Source organism: Rhinoderma darwinii, unplaced genomic scaffold (assembly GCF_050947455.1).
Source record: "Rhinoderma darwinii isolate aRhiDar2 unplaced genomic scaffold, aRhiDar2.hap1 Scaffold_140, whole genome shotgun sequence".
Taxonomy (NCBI): Eukaryota; Metazoa; Chordata; class Amphibia; order Anura; family Rhinodermatidae; genus Rhinoderma; species Rhinoderma darwinii.
Window position 1 is genome coordinate 938354 of NW_027461968.1, and position 9417 is coordinate 947770.

Sequence of the window (9417 nt, forward strand, 5' to 3'; positions counted from 1 at the left end):
GCATTTTGCCGTAGCCATACGACAAATGCATGGCATCGGCTCAGAAGCTGAGTCGGTGCCATCATCGCCGGATGTCAGCAGTATCTTATAGCTGACATTAGGCTGTAATGCAGGAAAACGAAAGAATAGAGGATCCAGCGCAGTTAGTTAAAATAGAACATTGTTCCAATTTTATTTGGAGTATTAAAACAAGATCAGTCCCGAGTGTAAGGGTATGTGCACACACACTAATTACGTCCGTAATTGACGGACGTATTTCGGCTGCAAGTCCCGGACCAAACACAGTGCAGGGAGCCGGGCTCCTAGCATCATACTTATGTACGATGCTAGGAGTCCCTGCCTCGCTGCAGGACAACTGTCCCGTAGTGTAATCATGTTTTCAGTACGGGACAGTTGTCCTGCAGCGAGGCAGGGACTCCTAGCATCGTACATAAGTATGATGCTAGGAGCCCGGCTCCCTGCACTGTGTTCGGTCCGGGACTTGCGGCCGAAATACGTCCGTCAATTACGGACGTAATTAGTGTGTGTGCACATACACTAATACTTAGAGATAGATAGAAGGTGCCTACGCGTTTCAGACGCACACCGCGTCCTTCCTCATGGCTTTTTGTTAAATGACAGACTATCAGGGGGAGGTTTATATCCGGTTACCTACAGGTGGTAATTAAACCTAGTAGCTGCAACTAGTTCAGCAGGGTAATGCTATTGGTTGAGCAAAGCGATGCTATCCAGCATATTGGTTTTTGAACACAAGAGGGCGCACAACTAGCTTGAGCAATTTATGAATGGAAGCTATGTATCGTAATGGAGCTGTCCAGCAGAATGGTGCTGAACTGAAACGCCGGTGAAGTGTTATGTTGTTATTCTATAGTAGTTGTCATGTTTATCATATTATTGACACTGAACATGTCCAAAAATGATGGAAATACCAAATGTTCTAGTTGTAGCTTAATGAAATAATATTTAATTTGTAAGGCTGACGGATATAAACCTCTTTAATGCTCACATCGAGAGATTAAAAATATGTATAATAGGCTAAAAAATACAATATTTCAAACAATTTAAAATAAATTCTGAACTGAGATTACTATAATTAGGTGTTTGGGGCAGACATGAATATTATTTTCTTACCCATAAATGTTATAACAGGTGGAAATAATGTACATCGTACAGAATAGTATGACCCGACAAATGCATGAAACCTATCAGTGCAGGAGGCCAAAATCTGGTGGGCCCTGACTACCCTACGTAATTATATTACAAAACAGATGATCCCAAGAGGCTTACGCCTAAGAAAAAGCCCTACGTTTGTTTATTCTGAAGAGTTCAACACACAATGGAATTCTATACTATCTGAATGTTCCATAAAATTAATGGAATTAATAACCAGTCATGAGGAGGCCAAATTGACAGAATTGGATACAGATATTTTCTCACTGAAGGAACAAATTAATGCCTTTTCCAGCTCACCTGCTTTCATTTCATTGGAACAACGTACCTCTCTTTATTTGGAAAAACTAAATAAATCTATAGCTGAAACTAAAAAAAACAAGTTCCAAAGAGATCTTAGAGACTATTCAAATAAAGAAGTATATCAATGGAACAGAAGAGACAAACAACATAACATTAAGCCTATTCTTAAAAACCGCAGACAAGAGAGGAGATCAAATACTAGTCTGAATAGAGTCCGTTTCAGCTCCTCTGAACCAGACTCTTTTGAGGGGATAAATGGAACCTCAGACAGCGATAACTCCAGGAATTCTTATTCCCAAATATATCAACCAATTACCAAGGTCAAGAATTCAAAAAACGAGGAAGGAGGGCGGCAGGAAACATAAATCAAAGAGATCAGGAACAAAACCGCCGCCTACGAAATCGCAAGAACCCTTATCCAGCATAAGTGTGATTAACCTCTCTTCAACTGAGTTAACTCCAGACCAAGTCAAAGTCCTTTCTTTGGGCCTTAATTTTGCCCCCAATCGTACGTTTGATACCTTTAACACACTTTTGGATATCAACCGGTTTGTCAGAAACCTTACAGTTAAAAGGCATTTCTATAACCCACTATCAGTAATAACGGATAATGAAGAAATTAATCAACAAGAGCAGAATATCAATTCCCATGATCATAGATCACTGTCATTTGAAGAACACAGGACTATCCAATGTCTAGAAAGTTTGGACCCCCAACCTCCTGTACGGAACATCAGTCTCTCAACGGACTTTGTCACAAAAAATCAGAGTTTCTACCCTTTGGCATCCAGAACGGACTCCATGGATAGGTACCAATGGGCAATAGAGAAAGATTTACAACAACTATCCGAGAAGTCCAAACACTGCAAAAGGGACTATAACATCTCTAAAGCTCTTAATAGGGCAAAACAATCATTGAAAAATAACAACGATATTGTGATTAAAATGTCGGATAAGGGGGGTAGCATTACCGTACTAGACAGTGAAATGTATATAAGTCAAATTTTAAAGTTGTTGGAAGACACAGACACATACAAAAAATTAACATGTAATCTAACCACCATGTTTCAAAAGAAACTTGACAAACTTATAAGTGATGGGCTAAATAGTGGTGTACTGACAAAAAAAACAATCAGAATATATTACTGTACAATGCCCTACTATCCCAATCATGCACGCATTACCCAAAACACATAAAGGTATAGTTCCTCCTCCCATGCGTCCCATAGTGTCAGGGATAGGTTCAATGACAGACAAACTCTCGGAATGGTTAGATTCCCTGCTACAACCTCTAGCAGTAAAAACCCCGGGTCATTTACATGACACAAGAGATGTTTTATGCTCATTTGTAGATAAAAAGTGGAAAGATGAATTTACATGGTTGAGTTGTGACGTCCCTCTATACAAGTATTCCTCACCATATAGCTCAGAGGGCACTAGAACATCATCTACTCAGACACAGTGCCTATAGCTATGAATTACAATCTTTCATACTTGAGGTACTCACGTTTCTTATGACACACAATTTCTTTAAATTTGATGGTACATTCTATTTACAACTGACTGGAGTATCAATGGGAGCTAAGTTTTCCCCCTCTCTGGCAAATCTTGTGATGGCCTGGTGGGAGGAATTGTTCATCTTTTCTAGTGCTAATCCCTTTGGCAGATCCATCAATTGGTATTCAAGATACATTGATGACCTGCTATTTATATGGGAGGGTAATATATCAGACATCCCTAACTTTATATACTATCTGAATGACAACCAATTTAACTTAAAATTTACTCATTTGGTCCAAAAAAACACTATTCAGTTCTTAGATCTAGAACTCACAGGCCAATCAGGAGAAATAATTAACACTAAAACCTATCGCAAACCCATCTCAGGAAACACCATCCTGCATGCAACAAGCAGTCATCCCAAACAGACCATATCATCAATCCCTGTGGGTGAGATGTACCGGGCGAAAATAAATTGTAGTGACGATAGCAATTACCAAGTGGACCAACATCAAATACAAAGGAGACTACGAAAAAGAGGGTACCCAGAATGGACCTTAAAAAGAGCATCCTCCATTGTAGAAAATAAACCTAGAAATCTACTCCTTGAACCAAAATGTAACAAAAATATCATCCGAAATATACCCACCCTGGTGTTACAGTATAGTACTCAGTTCAATGCTATTAAGAAAATTGTTCAAAGAAATTTAGTTATCCTTATGGATGACGACATCTTGTCAGATATTCTGAAGGACGGTTGTCAAGTAGTACCCAGAAAAGCTCCTTCTTTAGGTGATGTTCTTTCTTCCTCTGTTCTTCCGCTAAATACTTTAAAACCTACTTGGCTTCACTATGCTGGTTTCTTTAGATGCGGCTCACATCCCTGTAAAGTTTTCTCATATGCTAAACCTACAAAAACTTTCAGAGACTCAGATAATGTAAATAATTTCACAATCCAAAATCACATCAATTGTAATAGTGAAGCACTAATTTACATCATAGAGTGCAATACATGCAATATCATGTACATAGGATGTACCAGCCGTAAATTTAAAGTGAGAATACTGGAACATCTGGTTATATTAAAAATCCAAACATTGCAAACATTTCCAATGTTGCAAGACATTTTATAACCCAACATAATAGATCTACTACAAGCCTTCAATGTTATGCCATAGAAAAAGTAAAATCACCAATTAGAGGGGGGAACATAAAACATAAAATCTTGTCACGGGAGGCCTACTGGATATTCACTCTAAAAACGAGAGTCCCCGATGGACTTAACCAATAACTTATGTTCCACTTCTAATGGATACAAATAATACAGAATAAGCAACACAAATTTAGGAATGCTAAAACATTGGCTAGTAAAGTAATATCACAACCACAATGCCATCTAAATGATTATTTGTGTTCGTCGGGGCATATTGTTCTATACAATGTGCATCATTTCCTAATTATGAGTAAGGAACAAAAATAATGAACAAAAATATTACAGAATAATTAATAGCAAACTAGAAAATATTAAAAGTTTGGCTAATAAAGTAATACTATTACTATAGTTATATCTGTTTGGTTTTATGCATTTGTCGGGTCATACTATTCTGTACGATATACATTATTTCCACCTGTTATAACATTTATGGGTAAGAAAATAATATTCATGTCTGCCCCAAACACCTAATTATAGTAATCTTCTCAGTTCAGAATTTATTTTAAATTGTTTGAAATATTGTATTTTTTAGCCTATTATTCATATTTTTAATCTCTCGATGTGAGCATTAAAGAGGTTTATATACGTCAGCCTTACAAATTAAATATTATTTCATTAAACTACAACTAGAACATTTGGTATCCCCATCATTTTGGACATTTTCAGTGTCAATAATATGATAAACATGACAACTACTATAGAATAACAACATAACACTTCACCGGCGTTTCAGTTCAGCACCATTCTGCTGGACAGCTCCATTACGATACATAGCTTCCATTCATAAATTGCTCAAGCTAGTTGTGCGCCCTCTTGTGTTCAAAAACCAATATGCTGGATAGCATCGCTTTGCTCAACCAATAGCATTACCCTGCTGAACTAGTTGCAGCTACTAGGTTTAATTACCACCTGTAGGTAACCGGATATAAACCTCCCCCTGATAGTCTGTCATTTAACAAAAAGCCATGAGGAAGGACGCGGTGTGCGTCTGAAACGCGTAGGCACCTTCTATCTATCTCTAAGTATTACACTCGGGACTGATCTTGTTTTAAATACTCCAAATAAAATTGGAACAATGTTCTATTTTAACTAACTGCGCTGGATCCTCTATTCTTTCGTTTTCCTCCATCTTAAGACCTTGATCCGAGATGACGTAGCCCAGGAAGGGCAAATACCTCTTTTCAAAGGTGCACTTTTCCAACTTGGCATACAAGCGATTCTCTCTTAGTCGCAAAAGAACTTGACGAACATGCCTCCGATGGGTCATCAGATCTGGGGAGAAAATTAAAATATCATCGAGATAAACTACAACACACATATAGAGGAGATCTCGGAAGATATCATTAACGAACTCCTGAAATACTGTGGGAGCGTTACACAGTCCGAAGGGCATCACTAGGTATTCGTAGTGCCCATCGCGGGTGTTAAATGCCGTCTTCCATTCGTCACCCCGGCGAATACGGATTAGATTATAAGCCCCCCGCAGATCTAGGTTAGAAAAAAATTTGGCTCCTCGTATGCGATCGAAGAGCTCGGAAATAAGTGGCAACGGGTATTTGTTCATGACCGTGATCTGATTGAGACTACGGTAGACAATGCAGGGTCGAAGAGATCCTTCTCTCTTTTTAACGAAGAAGAAGCCAGCCCCGGCCGGGGAGGAAGATTGTCGTATAAAACCCCTCTCCAAGTTCTCCTTGATATAGGCTGACATCGATAAAGTCTCTGGCAAGGAGAGAGGATATACTCGTCCACGGGGAAGAGAACATAGGGAACCAATTCAATGGGACAGTCATAATTCCGATGTGGAGGCAACGTCTCAGCCTCTCGTTTGCAAAAGACATCCGCAAAACTGGCATACTGAGATGGTAGACCAGAAAGTGACTGAGGTAGAGGAACATTACAGGACGGACTTGTGACAGGCAATGGCTATGGCATCTGGAACCCCATTGAAGAACCTCTCCAGAACTCCAGTCAAGTGTCGGGGCGTGTAGACGGAGCCATGGCAGACCCAGCAGGATAGGATTGATAGCCTTGCGTAGTACCAGGAAGGTGATCTGTTCTGAGTGAAGAGCTCCGACCCGTAGTGTCAACGGCTCTGTGATGAGCATGATCGGATCAGGCAATGGTAGACCATTCATGGAGGCAACAGCCAGGGGTCTCTCCAGACGGACTGTGGGTAGACTAAAACGATCCACTAGATCCTGCTGGATGAAATTAGCAGCCGCTCCAGAGTCAAGATAGGCGGAGGAAGGATGTGATGTCTCTCCGGTGACGATGGCCACAGGAATCGATAATCTGGAAGAGGCTAACAGGATGGGGGCATCCAAGGTAGAAGGAAGGTCGCAGGTTGCCGGTTCATCCTTGATGTGAGAGGACAGTCCCTGCCAGAAGGTCGTCACCAGTGCCTCATTGTTCCATGCCAGCTCGGCTGCTAGGGTATGGAAGGAGATAGCATACTCCCCTACAGTGGAGCCTTCTTGCTTGAGGGTCAACAGAGTGGCTGCGGCAGAGGATGTTCGACCCGGCTCCTCGAACATGGCACGAAACGACTGCAGGAACAAGGCTAGGTCCGCGGATACAGGTCCTTGTTGCTCCAAAATTGGGTTCGCCCACGCGAGGGCCTTGCCAGTGAGGAGGGAGATAATAAACGCCATTTTGCCCTCCTCGGAGGGGAAGAGATGAGGCCGTAGCCTAAAATGCACCGTGCATTGTTTGAGAAATCCTCTACATGCTCTGGGGTCGCCGTCGTAGCGAGGAGGAAGAGGCAGAGGAACTGTGGATCTGGGACAAACAGGAGGAGCAACAGGCAGTGGCACAGCAACAGCTTCAGGAGGAAGAACCGGAGGTGGAACAGCGAGTCGATCCAGGCGGACAAGGATAGAATTCACCGCCTCAAGGAGTTGATCCTGACGTGTGCGTAGGTCATGCATCTCTGTCTGTATCTTCTGGATTGCGGTCTTGGGCAGGCCAGCGGGTTCCATGGCCTGAGCGTACTTTCACGAACACAGGGTATGTGGACCCACCAGGTCGCTCCGCCGTAGCGGGGAGGCAGCTGACAAGGTCACAGTCTATGCGAAAGTCAATGGCAGACAGTAATGCTTGGGTACCTGAAATAGTCCGGACGGTGGCTGTGGCTACAGCACAGATGGAGGCTGGTGCGGCAGGTGGCGCCAGACGTGGCGGGCAGTATGCGATGAAGCAGAAGACACTGGACGTGGCTCTTAATAAATTTGATACAACTTTGGCTGTCAAGGCTCCACAAACTGAAATCGACGCCAGAAACAATCTGCCATGGATTTCCGCTGTAATTTACACCAATGCCTGATGTAACTTATAGTAAATCTGTCGAGCAAGAGGACCTCACCTCCCGTTATTGCATATAACCAATGGGTGGAATTAAAAAAGACTGGCATTTTTATACGCCAATTTTAAACCGAAGCCTACTGAAATAAGCTTTGAACTATTCGGACCCCGGCCTAGAGCATCGGTAGCACTTTGGCCGGGGATTCCAGTACCAGTGGGGCCTCTGATGTTACCGCCTTTTTATGCACAATGACGTCAAGGGTTCCCTCTAGAAGTCGAGTCCCCAGCCACAGCTTTGCCAATGGTCTGGTCTGGGACACTTGCATTAGAAAGCCCCTCACGTCACTGTCGATACATGGACAGTAAAGTCAGGGGATCCTACAGAAGCAGAATCCCCGGCTAGAGCGTTGCCGATGCTTTGGCTGGCGATTCCGGCATCTCAAAGCTCCTAACATCACTGTCCATATCTGGACATTGACGTCAAGGGCTCCTTCCAGGAGCAGAATCACTGGCCAGAGCATTGGCAATGCTCTGGCCTGAAATTCTCGCATTACAAATCCCTTAATATTACTATCTATGTAACGTCAAGGTTTCCTCCAGGAGCAGAATCCCTGGCCAGAGCATTGCCAATGCTCTGTTTGGGGATTCCAACATTTCAAAGCCTCTAACGTCACTGTCCGTATTTTGACCCTGATATCAGAATCTCCCTCCAGGAGCGGAATGCCCAGCTAGAGCAATGCCAAGGTTTTGGCCTAGGATTTTGGCATCTTAAAGCTCCTGAACTCACAGTCCATTTATGGATAGTGTTGTCAGGGTCTCCTCAAGGAGCGGAATTCCCAGCCAGAGCGTTGCCAACGTTCTGCCTGTGGATTCTGAGTTTTTAAGCTTCTAACATCACTGCTCATATATGGACAGTGATGTCAAGGGCCTTCCCAAGACAGGGGCCCCCAGCCAGAGGGCTTTCGATGCTCTGGCTGGGGACTCCATAGTTGAAAGCCCCTGACATCACTGTCCAGATATAAAAAGTGACATCACAGGCTCCCTCAAGAACCGGTTTTTCCTGCCACAGCATTGTCGATGCTCTGGCTAGGGATTCCAGCATCTCAAATCCTCTGACGTCACTGTCCATATATACACAGTGACGTTAGGGGCTTCCTACAGGAGCAGAAACCTTGTCCAGAGTGTTGCCGATGTTCTAGCCTAGGATTCCGGCATCTTAAAACCCCTGTAGTCACTGTCCATATATGGACAGTAACGTCAGGGGCTCTTCCAGGGGCCGAATCCCAGGCCAGAGCAATGCTAACGCTCTGGGTGTGGATTCTTGATTCTTTTAAAGCCCCTAACATCACTGTCCATATATGGACAGTAACGTCAGGGGCTTTCCCGAGCCTAGTGCTTAAAGTAGCTCTGTGCCCGAGAAATTCAGGTGACATATCCCACTGTATGCGTATACAATGGGATACGTCGAGGCCTTCCGTTGGAGGTATACGTACAGTCTTCTCGAGACGTATACCTCAGTCGAAAAGAAAAAACTTAATGTGAACATACTCTAAGAAGCCCACAGCTCTGAACAAATTTGGCGCACCTTGGGTGTTCAGTGCTCCACAAACAGATACCTACGCCAGCTAGCATAGATTTCGGCTATAATATTCGCTGGTGTAAATTATATTAAATCTGTCATGCTGGAGGTCCCCTCTCCCGCTGGTACCAACTTACTATTTAAAAGATGCGAAAACAGCATAAAGTCTCAAAAAGCTAACATTGTCACTCAAAACTCAAAATTTCCAATTACAATACTTCACAAAATTACGGATTTTAAAAATGTTTACTTTTGAGCTACTTTGCCTAAATTGTTAGCAAGTGGAATAAAAAAAACACCCAGGAAAAAAAAGCAATTAAAAAACTATGGCCTCCTCCATTTCCCCTCT